Genomic DNA, 20,011 nt, shown 5'->3' with positions numbered 1-20,011 from the left:
GGCCTGGGACTCTTTCTCCTTTGCCTGCGTACATGTAGCCTTGGGCAGTGGACCCAATGAATTGTCCTCATTCTCTGCCAAGTATCCAATTAAGAATTGCATACCTGGCACTGGCACTTCTGTGGAGCTGGCCTTAGGAGTGCGTCCAGAGAGTGGGTCAGCCAGGCTCAAGGAGGGCAACGTTCAGTGACCACAGAGCGGCCAGGCTGGGGTCCCTCTGACTTGGGATGGCTACTTGCCAGGCTTCTCTCCCTCTCTCTGTGCAGACAGAAGGGACTGGGGTGTCAGAGCAGGATTTAGACACCTTGGTACCCAGAACATTTTTCTTGGAGGAGCCCAGGGAAGTCATGCAGTGCCTACCAATATCATGTGCAACTTTCACTGCAGGCAACGCTGCAGCTTTTCCAACAGGTGGTTGCAGATCTTGTTTGCAAAACTCCCAGGGGGGCAGGCGGTGGGGTGGGGAGGCAGGAGTGGGGCTGTCTCACAGCTGCCCTTCATTCTGTTGAAAGCCTTAGCAGTTTGCAAGCTTTTCCTTACATTGAATTACGGACCAGCATGTATTCTTTTCCCGGTACTGATTTTTGTTTCACTTTTATTTATCTCACAGTTACAAGCGTGGATGACGTTTTCTTAATAGGTTTTAACAGGGTCTAAACTCTAGGAGGGGAGGTGTGTAAATAAACGATACAATGAAGGGAGCTGAGAGGGGAGGGAGTAGGGGGGTTAGGGCTGAGAACAGAGCCACACCCATCTGAAGGTTCCAAACTGGACTCTTGACCTCAGGGGTCCCTCTGAGGCAGGGCCACGTTGCCTAGTCCTGGGACGGGAGAGCAGGCTTGCTGGAGATGGCTCTTCAGCGTTCTCGCTCTGTAACAACCACCCTTTTGATTTTTACTCTCTGCCAAAGAACGGGTGACTCCCTTTCATCTGTGACAGCACTTCTTTCCCTCCATGGGGTGAATAAGACAGTCCCTGCCCACAAGGACATCACAGTCTAGTGGGGAAGAGAGATCTGGAAAGGAAACTATGCTGACAGGAGTACACCCTGGGATGGGGCGTCTATAAGGCACTAACAGGAAGACGAGGGCTCTCATCCACCCTGAAGCGTCCTTTCCCACCTCACCCCACCTCTGGTCCATCTCCTGTACTTTGCAGGTAAGATCAGCGGTCATCTTAATCTTTCCTATTTCTAGCTACTCTCTGTCAGTCGTACTCTACGGAATACTCACTGCACTGGGTCCTGCGCTAGATGCTTCTCATAGATTATTTCAGTTAACAACTTGAGGAAAGGATTTCTCAGATCCCCACCTCATGACTGAAGAAACCGAGGACAGAGCCGTGATGCGACCTGCCCAGGTACACAGCTAGAAAGAGGCAGAGCCAGAACCTGAATCCCCGCCGTCTGACCACACAGCCTACACTCCTCGCGCCCCTGATGTCAAAAGCTCTGCCTCTGTAGTGCTGAATCAAATCTCAGAGACAGAGTTTTGGGCGAGATAGAACAGGATATCTTGATTGCTTTGCCGGGCAAAGGGGGCCTCAAAAAACTACGTGTCCCAGCCCCCGGAGGATTTGATGAGGGGTTTTATAACAATGGTTCAAGGGCGGGGTCTCTGAAAAGATTAGGGTGTGTACAGGGCCTGCTCGCCTTTAATCTTGTCTCAGGTGGTCGCTATCCTAATGGTTTTTTTTTTACATCTTTATTGGAGTATAATTGCTTTACAATGGTGTGTTAGTTTCTGCTTTATAACAAAGTGAATCAGTTTTATGTATACATATGTTCCCATATCTCTTCCCTCTTGCGTCTCCCTCCCTCCCACCCTCCCTATCCCACCCCTCTAGATGGTCACAAAGCACCGAGCTGATCTCCCTGAGCTATGCGGCTGCTTCCCACTAGCTATCTACCTTATGTTTGGTAGTGTATATATGTCCATGCCTCTCTCTCGCTTTGTCACAGCTTACCCTTCCCCCTCCCCATAAGAGAGAAAGACAAATACCATATGCTAACACATGTATATGGAATTTAAGAAAAAAAAAATGTCATGAATAACCTAGGGGTGTCCTAATCTTGATGAGCTGCTCTGGTCCCTTTAATCTGGCCTCAGGTGGTTTCTGGCTGCCCCTCCCTTGATTAGCAACTGTTGAATCCGCCCTTTGGAACTCAGGGTAGGTCATGGAGTCTTGCCTACAATCAACAGGGCACAAAACAGTCATCCGTGCCTGGGAGCCCCAGAGGGTCCCGCTCCATTCCCCACCCCCCACCCCCACCGATTCCACACGACCCCAGCACTCCACAGTCCTAGTACAGCGTTCCTTGACAGGTGTCTCCTAACAAATTAGGGCTAGTCTGGGGGGCTATTCAGAAGCAGATGAGACTGGGAAAACACGTAAGTAGATTGGAGGAAGTTGTGCAAACCCTTGTATTTCACAGCTTCCATTTGGATTCGGTTCTACAGGCATCAGGGAAGCACTGCGGTGTTTTGAAGATCAGTGACCTCGGATTTGTACTTGAGGACTGTGTTTCTGGAAGTGGTGTGGGGAACGCACTGTGTGGAGGAGAGGGGGCAGAGAGGCCGAGGGAGGCTGATCAGGTTTTCCAGGTGAGAGGTGAGGGCGCAGGGAAGGCAACTACACTGATAAACGCCAAGTGAGTTCCAGGCATGGGGCTGAACATGTTCCTAATAATTGCATTTGATACTTACAATTGTGTGAGGTGGGGATTACAGCAGAGTCTCCCAATGTGGATATTCCTATAATTAGCCAGTGAGCTTTAAAGAGTGGTCTCCCCATGTGGTCTGGACCAGCTCAACAGCATCCCTAGGGACTTGTTTAGGCATGCAGATCCTCCAGCCCTACCCTAGACCTACTGAATCAGAAACCCTGGGGGTGGATCCTCCCAGCAATTTCTGTTTTAACAACCCCTCCAGGTGACTGATTGCAGCTCAGGTGGATTCGAGGTTAGGTATCTTCTCTGACCTGGGGATTAGGCCACATGCTTCCCAGCCCCCCCAAACCAGGTGCACGGTTGGTCTGATGCTGTGAGGACAAGAGTTGCAGGGTTCCCAGGGGAGAGTTGTTCTTCAATCAGGAATTGATTAAGTGCCCTGTGTATACTCAGTGTCTCGCTAAATGCTCTCAGGCATTCGAAGGCCCAGCTTCAGAACCCACTTCCAAGGATTTTAAATTATTTTATTTATCTATTCACTCAACAAACAACTCTTGAGCACCTATGATGGGACAGTCAGTCACTGTGCTGGGCATGGGATGCAACTGTGATCAGGATAGAAAAGGTTGCCACCCTCAGCTTCTGCATCCTAGGTGAAAATAAAAGGAAACAAGTAAGTTAAAAACAATGATGTATACTGTAAAGGAGGTGAAGCAGGGTCAAATTCAAGAGTATCTGAGAGAGAGAGGTGGGAGGCATGGAGGCTGTCTCTCGGAGAAACAGAAACTTGAGCCGGGATCGAATTACAAGCCAGGCGTGCAAAGATGTGCAAAGGGCAATCCAGACAGAGGCTGGTGCCGAGTGTCCGAGGTGGGTGAGAGCTCGGGGAGCTTGAGGCTGAGGCAGGAGGCCCGTGGGCTGGATGGTGGTGAGACGGAGCCAGGGACAGACGCAGCCGTGAGATAGCAGCAGTGCCTGTCGGGTACACGCAGGACCGAGGAATCCTCCCTAGGCTGATGGGCCCCACCTGTGATTCCAGCACCTGGAAGTCCTGTGATTCGTCCTTGACCTTGAGATGCAAGGAGCCTCTGGATCCCTTAATCCAAGCTCAGCCTCCAGGAAAGCCAGTTATGTGTCTGTCGACCTTTTTCTCTTTCTCTCAAAGAAAAATCAACCAAGAGAGGGCACCTTCCAGAAGAGGAGCCCATTGAAGGCTTTACAGAGGTCCCACACTCAGAAACGCCCACATCAGAGATGAAGTGTCCACAGCCTAAGTCTAACAGTCCAGTTTTACTGGTGAAATCATGGTGCAGGGAGCAGACGGGGCTCCACACCACTCAGAAGGGGCTGCCCCTGACGATGAGTTTCATGCCCTTTTCTCCACCTTCTAATGCTGGGCATGAACTCACTGACCCTCAGCCCTAAACCCAGCCTTTTCTACTCTGCTCTGAGATGCTGGGACTGGGACTCTGAAACCACATTCCTATCCCCCGACGGGCTCTGCGTTAGGTTCTTCCATAGCAGGTGCCAGAGGGCGTCTATGAAGACACAAGAACACTGTATACTTCAGTCTGTTCCTCCTCTCAGTTGTCGCTAGTTGACCCCAGGAGTCAGATGGGCTGCGGTGACAGGTTCCACACTCCAGGGTCAACTTCCGTGTGCCCACGACAAAGAAAGGCCCCCACTAGCCAGCTGCAGCCCTTTCCTTAGACGTCCGTGTTCCAGCTCCACAGGGCCCCTCCTCGGAGCTTCGAAGCGTTAGTCACCCCAGACTCTCCTTCCGTGTCCCAGCCCTGGGCTGCTGGCTGCTTCTGCAGTTGTGACTCTGTGATTTCCCAGTGTTCCCTTTTTTTTCTTTTCATTTCTCTCACACCTGGTTGATGATTCTTTATACCAGCTTCTCTCTGTTCAAGTGACTGGTTAGAATTTCTGTCTCCTGATGGGACCCTGAGATGTACTACTTCTTAATTTCAAGTATAGTTTAAAAAAGCTCCTTAGCATCCTTTTTCTCCTCTGGTCCTCATTTCCTTCCTGTAAATCAGGGCTTGTTCATGTTACCAGGGAAACTGAGGCCCAGGCTGCTCAGGCCCCTCAAGTAGTAAGTGGTAGGGTCAAGTAGGAAGAAGTCAAGTGGTAACTTGGCTTCAGGTTCCCTGCTATGAAGGGCACTGTGCATCCTTCCAAAGCCTGGCTGCTTGTCCTGGTTACAAGGGAATAATCCAGGATTCCCGCCTTGACTTGTGAAGTTGAGGTTATTATGCACTTTGTTACAAGCATTATAAAACCTATGCGTTAGGGAATACATTCCTTGGAAATAAAAAGGCAAGAACTAGAACTTGTTAGTAAGTGCCCATGATAAATTCCAAAAGGAAGAAGACATCTCAATAAAATAGGATTTTTCTATGAGGCTTACAGTTCTGAAAGGAATTTACTGTGAAAATGACGTACTTTCCAGTTTAGCTCTTGTTCCTCTCTACGTGACATTATATGGGTTGTATGTTTTACAGCGAGTATTTTAGTTGTGCATTTTTCTATATGTCTTGTATTTATAGGAGTTTTGGAGCGCATGAAGAAAATGTGTGTTTATCCATAGTATCAGGGAATAGAGCTTCTCCTTAGGGTATTCTATTGGAATGACTGTAATCATCATGTTGATTGACCATTTAAAAACAGAATAACGTGACAAACACTTACACGGTATTTACAAGATCCCAGGCACTGTTCTGAGCGCTTCATGTATACTAACTTACATAATTTCCAAAACAACCCTAAGATAGGACTGTTATCTCATTAAGGCACAGGGAGGTTAAGTAACTTGTCCAGGGTCACACAGCTGATAGGTATGAGAGCTGGGACTTGACCCCATGATACCTGGCTCCAGAATTCTTGTTCTTATCCAGTACACTGATCCTATTTCCAAACTCCTCCTTTTTTTGCAACTGCAGTTGCCGGGTAGTCAGGTTATATGATCTCTAAAAAATAAGAAAAAGCAAGGCTGATCCAAGTTTGTAGAGCGTGCAGTCATGGTGGTGCAATGTTACTTTGACAGGGTGCTGCCAGCATTGCCCAACCTCGTCAGTGCTGGGGAGGGTAATGGATGGCATGTGTTCATCCTCCCAGTTGTCCACGTCTCTCTGTATCTCACCCTTTGGAAGTGCTCTGCATGCTGGCTCTGGGACTGGCCATGCAACTTGTTGTATTAGATTCCTATCTTGCATGACAACTTTCTACAACCTTAGCAGCCTAAAACAACATACATTTATTGTCTCAAAGTTTCTGTGGGTCAAGGATCTGGGCATGGCTTGGTGGGTCCTTAAAGTTTCACAAGGCTGCAGTCAAGGTATCAGCTGGGCTCTCTTCCTTTCTATAGCTCAGATTCCTCTTCCACGTTCGAAAGGCTATTGGCAGAATCCAGTTCCTTGCAGCTGTAGGACTGATGTCTGTTTTCCTGCTGGCTGTCAGCTGGAGGCTACTCTCAGCATCTAGAGGTCACTCATGGTTCCTTTCCATGTGGCCCAACATGACAGCTCACTTCTTCAAGGCCAGAGGGAGAAACTCTAATGCCAGTCTGCTAACAGGTAGTCTGTTAGCAGGAAATCACTCACTGGAAATCATGTGAGTGACAGTCCCACCTATGCCATATTCTATTGACCAGAAACAAGGCACAGGCGCCATCTGTATCCAGGAGTAGGGGGTTATACATGGGTATAACTCACTGGGGCTCATCTTAGAACTCTGTCTACCGTGATTGTTTTGACCAGTGGGACGGTAGCAAACTTGACCCAAGCAGAAGCTTGGAAATGTGCTTGCATGTTTCTGCTGGGCCCCTGGCATTACTGTGAGGCCATGCCTGCCTAATCTCCTGCAAGGAAGGAAGAGACATGTAAAGAAGCTCCGAGGCCTCCCAATCAGAGCTTAGACCAATTTAGAACCAGTCCAACTCCAAACACATGAAAGAGCCCAGCCCAAATCCGCAGAGTTGCCTGTCCAACCTGCAGCTGACTGCAGATGCGTGAATAAGCCCAGTCAAGACCAGAAGCACCATCTGGCCCATAAATTCGTGAGCAGTAATAAATGGTTGTTGTCTCAGCTGCTCAGCTTAGGTGATTTGTTATGTAGCACTATCGTGTCAATGCTAACCGATACAGAATTACCATTTGCTGCATACCCACTCTTTGCCAGGTGCCATGTTAGTTTTTCCATGTCTGTTTTCTCATTTAATCCTCAAAACAGCCCTGCAGGAGAGCTTGGGTCTATTCAGTATTTTCATTATTGATGTGGGTAAGAATATTAAGGTTATGATTACTAATGGCCAACAAGCACGTGAAAAGATGCTCAACATCACTAATCATTAGGGAAATGCACATCAATACATTGAGATACCACCTCACACCCAATAGGATGGCTACTGTTAAAAAGAAAACCGAGAAAATCATAAGTATTGGCAAGGACGTGAAGAAATTAGAGCCCTTGTGCGCTGTTGGTGGGGATATAAAATGGTGCAGCTTATAGGTAGAACAGTGTGGCAGTTGCTCAAAAATTAACTATAGAATTACCGTATAATCCCGCAATTCCACTTCTAGGTTCGTACCAAAAAGAATTGAAAGCAGGATCTCAAAGAGATATTTGTACACCCATTTCAGAGCAGCATTATTTACAATAGCTAAAAGGAGAAAACAACCCAAGTGTTTGTCGATGGATGAGTAGATAAACAAAATGAGGTGTGTATATATATATATATATATACACATATATACATAAACATATATATATACACATATACACATATATATACACACATATACACATATATACATACACATATATATATACACATACATACATACAGCGGATATTCAGCCTTACAGAGGAAGGGCATTCTGATGCATGTTAAATTCTGGCTACATAGACTCAAGTATTCTGACACATGCTACAGCATGGATGAACCTTGAGGACATTATGCTAATTAAAATAAGCCAGTCGCAGGAGGACACTGTATGATTCCATTTGTAATAATAATAATCTGGTAATAGCCAGATTCATAGAGAGAGAACGCAGGACGGTGGTTGCCAGGGGCTGGGGGGCGGGAAGGGGGAGGGGAGTTAGTGTTCAATGGGAACAGAGTTCCAGTTCTGGAAGATGAAAAGAGTTCTGGAGATGGCTGGTGGTGCTGGTTGCACAACAGTGTGAATGGACTTAGTAGCACTAAACTGTACACTTGAAACGGTTAAGATGGTAAATTTTATGTTATGTGTATTTTCCCACAAGTTAAGATTATGATTTCTGTCTCATCTGCTTGCAATACAAATCCTCCTGTCAAGGGTGAACAAGGCATGGGAGCCGCCGAGCCCTTACACTCATAGGCTCTGATGGGAGCCTAGCTGGGTTCAGATCTGGGCTCTAGCTATGTGAGGCAGCGGTACGATCTTGGCAATGCTACCTAAGCTCTCCAAGCTGCAGCTGCCTCATTTGCAAAAAATCAAGATAATCATAGGACCTAACTCCTAGCATTATTGTGAGGGTTGAGTGATGGGATACAAGGAAGATGCTGAGCTCGGTGCCTGGCAAGAAGAAAGCACCCGGTAAATGTCAGCTGTTGTTGGTACCTGATAAAAGATAACACCCACCCCAGTGATCCTAAAAAACCACCCAGTACATGCTCGTCATTATGCAGAACATAAAGAACATAATTAAGGATCTTGGCAACTGAAAAACAGCATATGGTTTCATACCTACTGTGTGATCATAAGAACAAACAACTTGTTCTTTTCCCTTTGGGTTAGTATTTAAAATTAAGGGAAAATTGCCCACAATCAAGTCTGGGCATGATGAAAATGGGTCACAGTACAAAGCCTTCCACAGTCCAATGATTCAGTTAGTGTTGAAACAGCCAAGCCACAGCTCTGGATCCTCTTGTCAGCTCCCTCCAGCTTACAGACCCCTTTCTCCTCTGAAGCCCTGAGCCTCTCTTGAAGGTCTTGGGATGTGATGGCTCACACCTGGAGCTACGTCTGATTTACCTTCCAGTACATCACTGTGCTGCTGACACTCAGAAGGCCTTTCTGAGCACCCAGAGGATTGGGTTCCTTTTGTCCTGAGCGCTTGGGGGACATAGTTAGAAGTTCCCTAAGAACTTGGAGATAAGTTTACACTTAGAGTATTCAACTCTAAATCCCTCCTATAATGGATTACAACAGAGATGCAAAATGTGGCCATTTAAGCATGAAGACATCCGGGTCACCTAAGACCTCAGTATCATCCGCTAAAGAAAAAGCATGTCCATAAGTAGGCAGCCTTAGCTCCTGGTGGTGGTGTTGGTGGTTACTCAGCCTTGGAGGAATGGAAAAGGGAGTCATAGAGGCAAATATTGTCAGGACCAGCCCAGCTCTCATCAGGGAAGGAGTCATACCTGCGTCCATTGGTTAAGCCATGTCCATGGTGGAGGTGGACACCTGTGTTAAGTCTGACACCATCGTGGCTCCCGTTTCATGCTCACCAAGCCTGTTGGGTAGACCTGTCTACAGGGAAATAACGTACTGGTTATATGAACTCAAGTATTCTTGTTCCCATATGTGGTAGGCAGAATAATGTCTCCACCCCCAAAGACATAGGGTGTCCTAATTCTTAGAACCTGTGACTGTTATGTTAAATGGAAAATGCAAATTAAGGTTGCAGATGGCATTAATGTTGCTAATCAGCTGATCTTAGAATAGGGAGGTTATCCTGGATTATCTGGGTGGGCCGCATGTAATCACGAGGGTCCTTAAAAGTGGAAGAGGGAAGCAGTAGCAGCAGCGTGAGGTCAGAGTGATGTGAGATGTGAGAAGGATTCAGCCAGTGTTTCTGGCTTTGCAGATGGAGGAAGAGGGCAGCAAGCCAAGGAATGCAGCCACCTCTAGGAGCTGGAAAAGGCAAGGGAACAGATTCTTAGAGCCTCCACGGGAACGCAGCCTTCTGACAGTTTGATTTTAGCCCAGTGAGACGGCTGCCAGGCTTCTGGCCTACTGAACTGTAGGATAATAAATTTCTGTTGTTTTAAGCCACTAAATTTGTGGTGATTTGTTACAGCAGCAAGAGGAAACGAATACACCATGGCAGTGATTTCTCAACGTAAATGAATAAATTGATTTATGTTTCCGTTTCAGGGTATGTGGTTTAAACTCTCCACGGACTGACAAAATCAGGTTTCTGACTCTGCAAAGCTAAGAAGACTCTGCTCCTGGAAGGCCTCTCCACTGACAGACTGTAAGATTAATTTCCATATTTTGAGAACGTCTATATGTATTGAGTGCTTTTGGTATATTTCCTAGAATTCTCTCTACAGCCCTGTGAGCTAGGTATGCTTATGCCCATTTTATAGATAAGATAACTGTGGTTCAGGCTGGACCAAACAACCTCAAATCATCTGGATTTACACCCCATGTGGGTGTCTCTAACAGGCATACCTCACCGCAGTGCTGTTCTAGAGAAGCTCCATCCCTTGGAGAACCATCCATCTGGTCACACCTCATGAGAAGACGAGCTGGGCAGAAGCAGGACGGCAAGCGTCCTCGTCTTCATGCTCAGCTGGGGCTCTTACCATTCTGTAGGGAGAAGGGGCTGGATTGAACCCCACACACATTCTGTTATTTGCAAAGTGCTGCCTATCAACTTCTGAACACTTTCTGTACGTTAACTGTTTTACAAACTGTATACAGTTCATCACACTGTGTGTTCTGCTATTCTCAGTTATTATTACTATTATTTTTGTCTTAAGGATTTCTGAGTGAAAGAACTCCCTTAGGTAACCTGAGCCAGATATATTTACCCTGAACCAGGTGTGTTTCACCCGAACGAAGGGTAGGCATCTGACAAAAGGTCAGAGAAAGCAGCCTCGGAGCCCACCATCCTGCATAGCCGAGGGTCTCCTTTTTCTACATACACCTCTTGGTGGAATGCTCATCGATATAAAATCAGTGCCAGCAAACCCTCCTGGTTTCTCCTGTGCCTCCAGGAACGTGATTGGTCTACAGAACAGAGTTGAGAACAGATGTTGTTTGATCACAGTTGCTCCAGTGGGTCTACATGACATGGAACATGTGACTGCCGCTCCCCGAGCCCCCTGACTCACTTGGTCCAAGAGGGGACTTGCCCTGAGCGTTGGGGCGATGTGCCCGAAGTCCTGCAACTACAAAGTGGCAGGGCTGGGATTTGCACCCAGACTCCAGGCTCCAGCATTGCCCTTCCCGCTGTATCGCCGCCTCTGCTTTCCCCACGGCGCTCAGCCTGGTGCCTGGCGTGGATGAAGAGCCCCGAGGAGCTTCCTGAATGAAGCTGAGCCTATACGTGAGGGAGGGAAGCGTGACTTCCCCTCCTTGTCTGCCAGGGGTTTTGCTGGGTGACTGTAGGAATCGCTCGGCTGGCTTTCATCATCTACCAATTGGGGGTATTCACCTCTGGAAGTCATTCCGTCACTTGTGGTCTCAAGTCACTCCAGAGGTAGCTTCCTGGGGCCTTGCAGCTTTACTCCGAATTTTCCATACAAATAAGCACGTAAGTGGAGAAGCCCCTGATTCCAGCCAAACCTCAGATTGCTGCTCTCTTTCCCAAAGGAAAGAGAGGAAATATGTCTCGCGCTGCAGCCGGGCTGCCCGAGCGAGTCAAGAGCTGGGAGGCACTGATAGCTTTGGGACCGGCATCTGCCTCGATTTCATTTTTTCATTTTTCCGCTGGGCTTGAGGAGACCCGGACCTTATTATTATCATGCGCCTCAGCAGAGATCTCATCCTTCCCACCTTTCCCACCTACGGTAGGCCCAGCGAATTCAGTTCAGCCCCAGAAGCACTGATTGTGTGCCCATCACACCCGAGACCTGAGTGGGGCAGAAGGAACACAGAGATGAGTGAGGGACGCCTTCTCCAGGGAGGACACACTCTGGCCGGTGACCAGCCGAGGAGGGGCTGGCACAAGCAGAAGTGTCTGTCCTCCCGTGCGGCTGGGGAACTCACGGGGGGGCACCCATGTCAGGTGCTTCCCTGTGTTACCTGCATCCTTGCTGTTCCCCCAGCTGCACAGACAGGAATCCAGGCTCGGAGGCAGTGGCCAGAGCATGGGAGGTGGCAGGTTCCTGAGGACCCGGCTTCCAACCCAGTCCCCGCCACTCCCTATGGCAGTGACCTTGGGCGCTTTCCCCAGCTTCTCTGAGCCTCGGCTTGGTCATCTGTAAATGCAGAGGTACAGGGCCATGGGGCTCAGTGAGAACGCGAGGTTGGAAAGTTCAGTGCAGCATCCTTAGCGCTCCTGGAGGTCAGATAGCTCCTTGGGGGCGAGCTCAGGTGCTGCCTCCCCTCCGGCTGTCTGCTCGGTTCAAGAAGAGCTGGGCTCCATCGCCCCAGAGGAAATGCCTGCGTGGATCCCACAGGCATGGGTTTAGTGGCCTTGTTCTTCATTGTTAGCCTCCCCAGAGGGACGTGTGCCCTGCCTGCCTGGCGGGCGTGGAAATGGTGGATGAGAGGGGACGGCAGACCGGCCCGATGGGCCTCCCCGCAGGAAGGAGCCTGGCCCTGAGGACAGCCACCCACACAGCTGTGGCTGCACAGCCTTCCAACCTCCGACCCAGACCTCCACTCCCTTTGCCCGCCTTGGGAGGAGGTGGTTGGAAAGCTCATTTGCGGGGACTGCAGGATGCTGTGTGGCTGGGTTTGGTGAAGGTGGCGAGGGGCCTACGTGGGGGCCGGGTTTGGTGAAGGTGGTGAGGGGCCTGCGTGGGGGTGTATCGATGGATCCCAGTGGCTTCATTTCCTTCCTCGTTTCTCTCATTTTATTTTCTTCCAGCAGCGGCTCTCTTTTTGCTGCTTCTGAGAAGACCCTCGGGAGAGTCTGGCTCAGGGTCTTCCTCGCAAATGCACGTCTGGCTCAGGGCTGCTTTGATGGATAGAGGGCAGTTGGCCTTGGAAACCGGCTGCAATATTGGCAGTTCCGTGGGACATCCATTACATGCCTCCTGGAGAGAGCTTTTCCGGGGGGCCTCGCGTCGGACTGACGCTGCTCACGAGGGGGTGGGGAAGCAGAAATAACCTAAAAGGAAAGGCATCTATTTTAACGTTTTCGCAGAGCCGCGTCTCCTGCATATGGGTCCAGCCCACTCTCGTGAAGCAGCTCCTTTTGGGAAACAGGGGACTTGCAAACGGCTTGTTAAAGCTAAGGAAACGAAGAGGAGATGAAACAGAAGCGTGTGTAAGCAGAACCCAGCGCCTTCAGCTGGACTGGCAGGCCCCCGAATCCAAAAACCCTTGGTTTTCATTGGAGACCAGAGAGACCTCACTTATTCTCATGGGATGGAAAGTGCCGGGTAGCCGGGAAGAAGGGGGCACCGTCACCCCCGCTGCCCTCTCTGAGTTGACAGCTTTGCTAGTGAGACATACACAAAAAAGCCCTCTTGGTATAAGAGAGCAAGTAGGCCTAATAATAACAGCTAACATGCTTGCTGTATGTCGGTGCTTTAAAAGCATTAAGTAATTTAAGTTCACCAAAACCTTGCGATGCAGATATTACGATTATCCTCTCCATTTTACAGATGAGAAAACAGAGGCACAGGGCAGTGAAGTAACTTGTCCAAGGTCATCTCTAGTAAGCAGAGGAGCTGGAATCAAATCCACGCTCTCTAGAACCCATGCTTCTGTTCCTTACTCCTCCTCGTTTCTGCCTCTTGCTCACCTTGGGGAATCCAGGCAACTCCGAGAGCTTTAAGTGGTGCATTTGATGGCTCTTAAATCCCAGATCCCTGTTTGGTCGGCTTGTTGTACTTTTCTCCAGATTCACTTCTTTTTTTTTTTTTTTTTTTATAAATTTATTTATTTATTTTTCGCTGTGTTGGGTCTTCGTTGCCGCGCGCGGGCTTTCTCTAGTTCTGGCGAGCGGGGGCTACTCTTCATTGCAGTGCGCGGGCTTCTCATTGTGGTGGCTTCTCTTGTTGTGGAGCACGGGCTCTAGGCACATGGGCTTCAGTAGTTGTGGCTCGTGGGCTATAGAGCGCAGGCTCAGTAGTTGTGACACATGGGCTTAGTTGCTCCACGGCATGTGGGATCCTCCCAGACCAGGGATTGAACCCGTGTCCCATACATTGGCAAGCAGATTCTTTTTATTTCTTTTTTTTAAAAATAAATTTGTTTGTTTGTTTGCTTATTTATGGCCACGTTGGGCCTTCATTGCTGCGCGCGGGCTTTCTCTAGTTGTGGCGAGCAGAGGCTACTCTTCGTTGCGGAGCATGGGCTCTAGGTGTGTGGGCTTCAGTAGCTGCAGCACGAGGGCTCAGTAGTTGTGGCTCTTGGGCTCTAGAGCACAGGCTCAGTAGTTGTGGCACACGAGCTTAGTTGCTCTGCAGCATGTGGGATCTTCCCGGACCAGGGCTTGAACCTGTGTCCCCTGCACTGGCAGGTGGATTCTTAACCACTGCGCCACCAGGGAAGCCCTTTTGTTTAAAATTTATAAATTGAAGTATAGCTGATTTACAGTATCACTTAAGTTTCAGGTGCATAGCACAGCAATTCAGTTATACATACATATATATGTGTGTGTGTAACTTTTTCAGATTCTTCTCCCTTATAGGGTTCCACATAATACTGAGTATAGTTCCCTGTGCTATACAGTATGTCCTTGTTGGTTATATGTTTTATGCATAGTAGTGCGTATATGTTAACCCCAAACTCCTAATTTATCCCTCCCCCCACCCCCCTTCCCCTTTGGTAACCAAGAGTTTGTTTTCTGTGTCAGCAGAGACTCACTTCTTCTTGAACCTTGGCCTTCTTCCTCTTGTGTGGCTCTCCTCGCTGTGGTCGAAGGGCAGAGTCTGGAGTCAGCAGGGTGCAGGCTGGGAAAGCAGAGGGTCTGGTCCGGGGGCAGTTGTAGTCTTCGTCTCAGGAGCATCTGCCTGGCACATAGGAGCTTGCTCTGAGCCGGGCTCTGTGCTGGGCGTTGGGGATACACCTGGCCTTCTGGATCTTGCCATCTACTTGATGAATCAGACAATAAACGAATCAACATATAGAACCCCGGGTGGACGCTATACAGCGCATTACAACTGGTTCACGTGTTCGAGAGTGATGGGTGTCTGTTTCGAGTTGGATGACCGGATGAGGTCTCTCAGAGAAGTGACACTGAAACTGAGATCCTAATGTCGAAATGGAGCCAGCCAGCTGTGGGGCAATTAGAAGGAGGGGTGTTCCAGGGGGAGGAAGCTGCATGGCTCAGGGCCCCACTGTGAGGGCAGGATGGGTGTGTGTGGACAGAGGCTGTGTCGCAGGAGCGTGGCAGGCGAGGAGTGCGGCAGAGATAAGGTAGGGGAAGAGGCTGTGACGCAGGGCTTCGTAGGTCACGGTGAGGCGCTACGATTTCATTTAAGTGCGTTAGAAAGCCACAGAGGCTGTGAGAGCGGAAGGGACAGGATCGCATGAAATGCTGCCGTTTTGCTGACACCAGCCCCTCTGCTGTGGTGCATGCGTCAGCCTCAGAGGCCAGTAGTGCGGCCTCATGGTTAGAGCTCTGGTCATGGAACGAGAACAGCCATTCCATTCATCCTCTTGTTCTTCATCCAGCAGCGTCCTTGGGCACCGACCACAGCCCCACACTTTGCTGGGCACCGATGATACAAAGTGGGCTGGGGTGCATCCCCGGCCTCCAGCAGTTCCTGCTGTAGGGACACAAGGAAAGTATTGGCCCAGCACTGGTCAGCAGAGGTTGAAAGTCAGCTTCCCCGAAGGGTACAGGACAAAGGTAAACGAGCCTCTGGTCTTTTATGAGACGCACCTGAGACAAATTGGAAAATAAGAGTAATTTTCTGACTGTTAAGAAATCTTAATTAAAATAACACGAATAGGGCTTCCCTGGTGGCGCAGTGGTTGAGAGTCCGCCTGCCAATGCAGGGGACACGGGTTCGTGCCCCGGTCCGGGAGGATCCCACATGCCGCGGAGCGGCTGGGCCCGTGAGCCATGGCCGCTGAGCCTGCGCGTCCGGAGCCTGTGCTCCGCAACAGGAGGGGCCACAACAGTGAGAGGCCCGCGTACCGCAAAAAAAAAAAAATAACACGAATACAATCCAATGGAATAAATATTAACGGAACCACAAAGTTTGTCTGGTTATGGGGACTCAGAGAGAAGGTGGTCCTGGAAGATGGGGAGGAGAAAGGGTTGGGGGAATCTGGGCAGAGGGAACAGGGTGCTTGGCCTGGGTGTTCTGGACCCTCTTACTAGGAGCGTCGGGGGAAGGAAGGGAGCATGACGAGGTCACACTTGGAAAAAAATCCTCTGTCATCTCTCCTTACAAATGTTACAGCCTCACATTTCAGTCAACACCCTTTCACGCGTAGGGACACTAGCAATACTCAGAAGTAGGGAAGTTCCCAGCAGCTAGAAACTTACAAGACCTTGCTGACAGCCGGTAGAGAAAAACCAAAACCAAAACCAAAACCAACTTTCTTCCCCTAAATCCCAATGCATGTTATAGTGCCCTCCGGTGGCTCAAAGTGAAATGACAATCCCACAGGTCCCAAACAAAACGCTCCATTGTTCTCTACTGTTTACTAAGTAACCAACCTATTTACTGTGCTTCACTCCGTGTACCTACCATTCACAGACCTGGCAAATGTTGTCTTTTCCATGATGTTCTCCTATATTTCCATCCGCAAATAACTTCTGCCTACTCAGTCCTTATGACTCATCCACGCATTTTTCACTTATCTTTTGAGAAACTACTATTATATGCTGGGCTTCTCAGCATCTGCCTTGAATTCGAGGTACCTGTGAGTACTCCCCTGTCTTCCCAGGCGCACCAGGAGCTTCTGGAAGGTGGAGAATCAGACTGAGTCCCTCTGTGTTTGATAGAGGGGAAGAACATTAATTAGAACCAAGCCAAATGTGGCCACTTGTACCTGCAAGAGGGGTGTGTGAGACACAATTCCCGCAAAAAGGGACATACAGTTCTTTTTCTCCCTATGTTTAATTAAAAAATTTTTAAATTGAAGTACAGTTGATTGGCAATGCTGTGTTAGTTTCAGGTGTACAGCAAAGTCATTCAGTTATATATAGAGCGTTATATACATATATATGTGTTCTTTTTCAGATTCTTTTCCATTATAGGTTACTACAAGATATTGACCATAGTTCCCTGTGAAATACAGCAGGTCTTTGTCATTTATCTGTTTTATATATGATAGTGTGTAGGGACATACGTTTCTTTTTTTTTTTTTTTTTTTTTTTGCGGTACACGGGCCTCTCACTGTTGTGGCCTCTCCCGTTGCGGAACACAGGCTCCGGACGCGCAGGCTCAGCGGCCATGGCTCACGGGCCCAGCCGCTCCGCGGCATGTGGGATCTTCCCGGACCGGGCCACGAACCCATGTCCTCTGCATCGGCAGGCGGACTCTCAACCACTGCGCCACCAGGGAAGCCCGGACATACGTTTCTATTCTGACCTTTTTCCTTTGCTGAGCTTTGCTGGAGAAGAAGCAATTGTCGCGACTGCTGCTGATGCAGGGCCAGCTAATGTACTGAGTGCTTGGGAGACCTGAGTGATTAACCTTTGTGCACCTCAGTTTATTCCTCTGTCCAGTGGAGATGACGGTACCTCTTTCATAGACAGCTCTGTGAGCGTTAGCTGAGTTTCTGCATGTGTGTGGTTAAGGGAACTGGTTCGTGGGAATACAATAGAATAATGACGGCCTTCTCGGTCTGCTGTGAAGATGACATTTGATAATGCCTGTAAAGTCCTAGAACATGGCCTGACATCATGAGATACAGTCAGCCCAGAGAGGCATCCATCCACCCGAACGGGGGATTTGAATATATAGACTCTGGAAAAATGCATTTGGAGACATTTGTGGTTAACTGAACACAGACTGGCTATTAGATGACACTGGGAAAGAGAAAAGTGGTCCCTGACATCCAGGAGCTGGCCTGATGCTCTCAGCCTGGCCTGGCTGTTGTCATCTATTCTGTCTGTTTTTTGTGGCTACTGAAGTCTCTGTTTGCTTAGCTTAGTTGTGTGCTCATAACTGGACAGTTATTTCCTGAAATGCCGGGTCCATCCAGTAAGTCACCCAGGCTATGCCAAAGGGCTTTGTATGTGCGTGTGCTACCTGCCTTCAACACCCATTCACACAGGTAACAAGTCTGCCTTGGCCTTCACTTCCTGCTTGCACAAAACCACGAGGGCAGCCGGAGGGGTGTGCTCAGGGCCTTCCCGGGGCTTTCCTGAGCCTGAGCACAGCCCTGTGCGCACGTGTGACCTTCTAGGTTCCTAGGAGTTGTGTCACAACTTTCCAAAGCCACCTATGAACATCTCACTCCCCTGTTTGGTCAGCTGGTTGCTTCCCCAACCCTCCTTGGGCAGCTGTCACGTGGAACATTTGCCATGAAGTGTTTCCCAGAAATGTCCCTGGAAAAAGTCTCTTCGCACTTGGTGAGCTCTGAGTCAGGTCAAATAAAGATAGGCCGTGAAAGTGGAGACTTCCAGCAAACAGCCAGACAGGTCCTGGAGTGACCATGCTTGGAGAAGGGGGCTTTGGAGGGGCTTCAGTCCACCCTGCCCCCCTCCACAGGCTGCTGGTTTCCACTGTGACTTAGGGCTGTGGTTTTCAAGCCAGTTGTGAAGCTGGAGAGGAAGGATGGGAACACGGCAAGTGAAGACGCCACATGGCTCACTTTTTTTCAAAAGAACGGACTTAGCCCTTTTTTCTGAAACAACTGTTTCCCAGATTGTTGCGTTTACGGAGGAGCGGATTTTTGAAGGGCCTCACTCCACCTCATCCCCACTGACGTCATCCTCCCAAGCCATTTTTAGGAATAACTAATCTAAGTCATTTGCATTGTGCTGGTGCAATCACTCCTTTCTTCTCTCCTCACATATTCAAACATTCTGCAAGAAAGCCCCACGCCTTCCGCAAGTACGTTTCTCTGTACAAGTCAAGAGGAAGGGTCTAGGGCTATATCTGGGGCAAGAGGATTTAAAACAGGGACAAAAGGGCTTCCCTGGTGGTGCAGTGGTTGGGAGTCTGCCTTCCGATGCAGGGGACGCGGGTTCGTGCCCTGGTCTGGGAGGATCCCACATGCCGCGGAGCAACTAGGCCCGTGAGCCACAATCACTAAGCCTGCGCATCTGGAGCCTGTGCTCCGCAGCAAGGATCCAGAGGTCGTCCAAAAGACGTCATGGATTCTTTTCACCTCTTTGTTCTGCTTGTCTCCTGATGTTATTCTCTGTCTTTTTCCCTGTGGGTCAGGCTAGAGAGCTTTCGGCAGCCCTGGGCTCACAGCTTCCCAGTTTAGGCCCCTCATAAGCAGAGGTCTCTTCTATCTGCAGATGAATCCCAGGGAAGACTGACTGGCCCTCCTTGGGCTGGACCCCATCTCCGAGCCAGTAATGGAGGCTTTATCAGCCCGGGTCACATGACTACCCTGTTCCTCACCAGGACCAGGAGCTCACAGGACCACACAGGAGAGGCGGAGGCCCCAGGAGCCAGTGACATGGGTTTAACCAGCCCAATGCTCTACTTCAGTCCTCCACCACGCCACCCTACCCACACATGCCCCCATTTCAGTTACTGGCACCACCATCTGGTTGTTCAGACCTCTTGAGATCCCTTCTGCTTTCAGACCTAATCCAGCAGGGAATCCTCCACTGGCCCCTCCCCCATCCACCCCGCCCCCTCTCCCTTAGAGGCTCCTGTCAGCGCCCAGCCTGCCCCCGCCTCTCTTTGCCCTCTCTTGTCTATTCTCAAGATGGTAGTTACAGTTTTCCTGTAAACAGTGAGTCGGGCACATCACTACTCCCATTAGGCCACGTGGAGCGAGCGCCAGAGCCCTAACAGGTCCCAGGTCCCACCCACCTGGCCGTTCCCCTCCCATCTCATATCTGCTCACTTTGCCACTCACCACGCCCCTCCAGCCACACTGGCCTCCCTGCGATTTCTCAGAACTTGGCACCAGCTGTTTCATTCACCAGGAACCCCTCCTCCCCAATCCTTCATCGGACACCAGCACTCAGTGGGGTTTTCCTGCTCATCCCTGGTAAAACTGCAACCCTTGCTGGTGTGTGATCCTCCGTTACTGGGTTCTATTTCCCCCATGGCACTTGTACTGTCCAAAAATATGAAATCGTTCACTTATTTACTATTTTTTTTTTAAAGCAATATCTCTATCCTGCTAGGTATTAGCTCCACAGGGCAGGGATTTCTGCCTGTTTTGTTTCTTGCTCTATCTCCAGAATTTAAATGGTACCACATTCATGGTAGCCCTTAGTAAGTATTTGTTGGAGGAATGAATGGATCAGAATAAAGGGGGTGAGAATGTGGGCTGGGCAAAATCATCCCACCCA

The 20,011-nt window shown here is 49.4% G+C and overlaps 1 protein-coding gene across 7 annotated transcripts in view; it reads left to right on the top strand.

Annotated features, from left to right (window-relative positions):
• KHDRBS3 (KH RNA binding domain containing, signal transduction associated 3) overlaps positions 1–20,011 on the top strand; it is a 623,624-nt gene that overhangs the window by 37,340 nt on the left and 566,273 nt on the right. For all 7 annotated transcript variants that reach the window (XM_079901866.1, XM_079901864.1, XM_079901860.1 and 4 more), the window contains exon 2: positions 9,814–9,913. The gene's annotated coding sequence lies outside the window, so the exon portion shown is untranslated. The remainder of the gene's footprint in view (positions 1–9,813; positions 9,914–20,011) is intronic.

Source organism: Stenella coeruleoalba (assembly GCF_951394435.1).
Source record: "Stenella coeruleoalba genome assembly, chromosome: 17".
In the NCBI taxonomy this organism is placed as follows: Eukaryota; Metazoa; Chordata; class Mammalia; order Artiodactyla; family Delphinidae; genus Stenella; species Stenella coeruleoalba.
The sequence above is the reverse complement of the archived record's forward strand: the minus strand, read 5'-3'. Positions and strand labels throughout refer to the sequence as shown.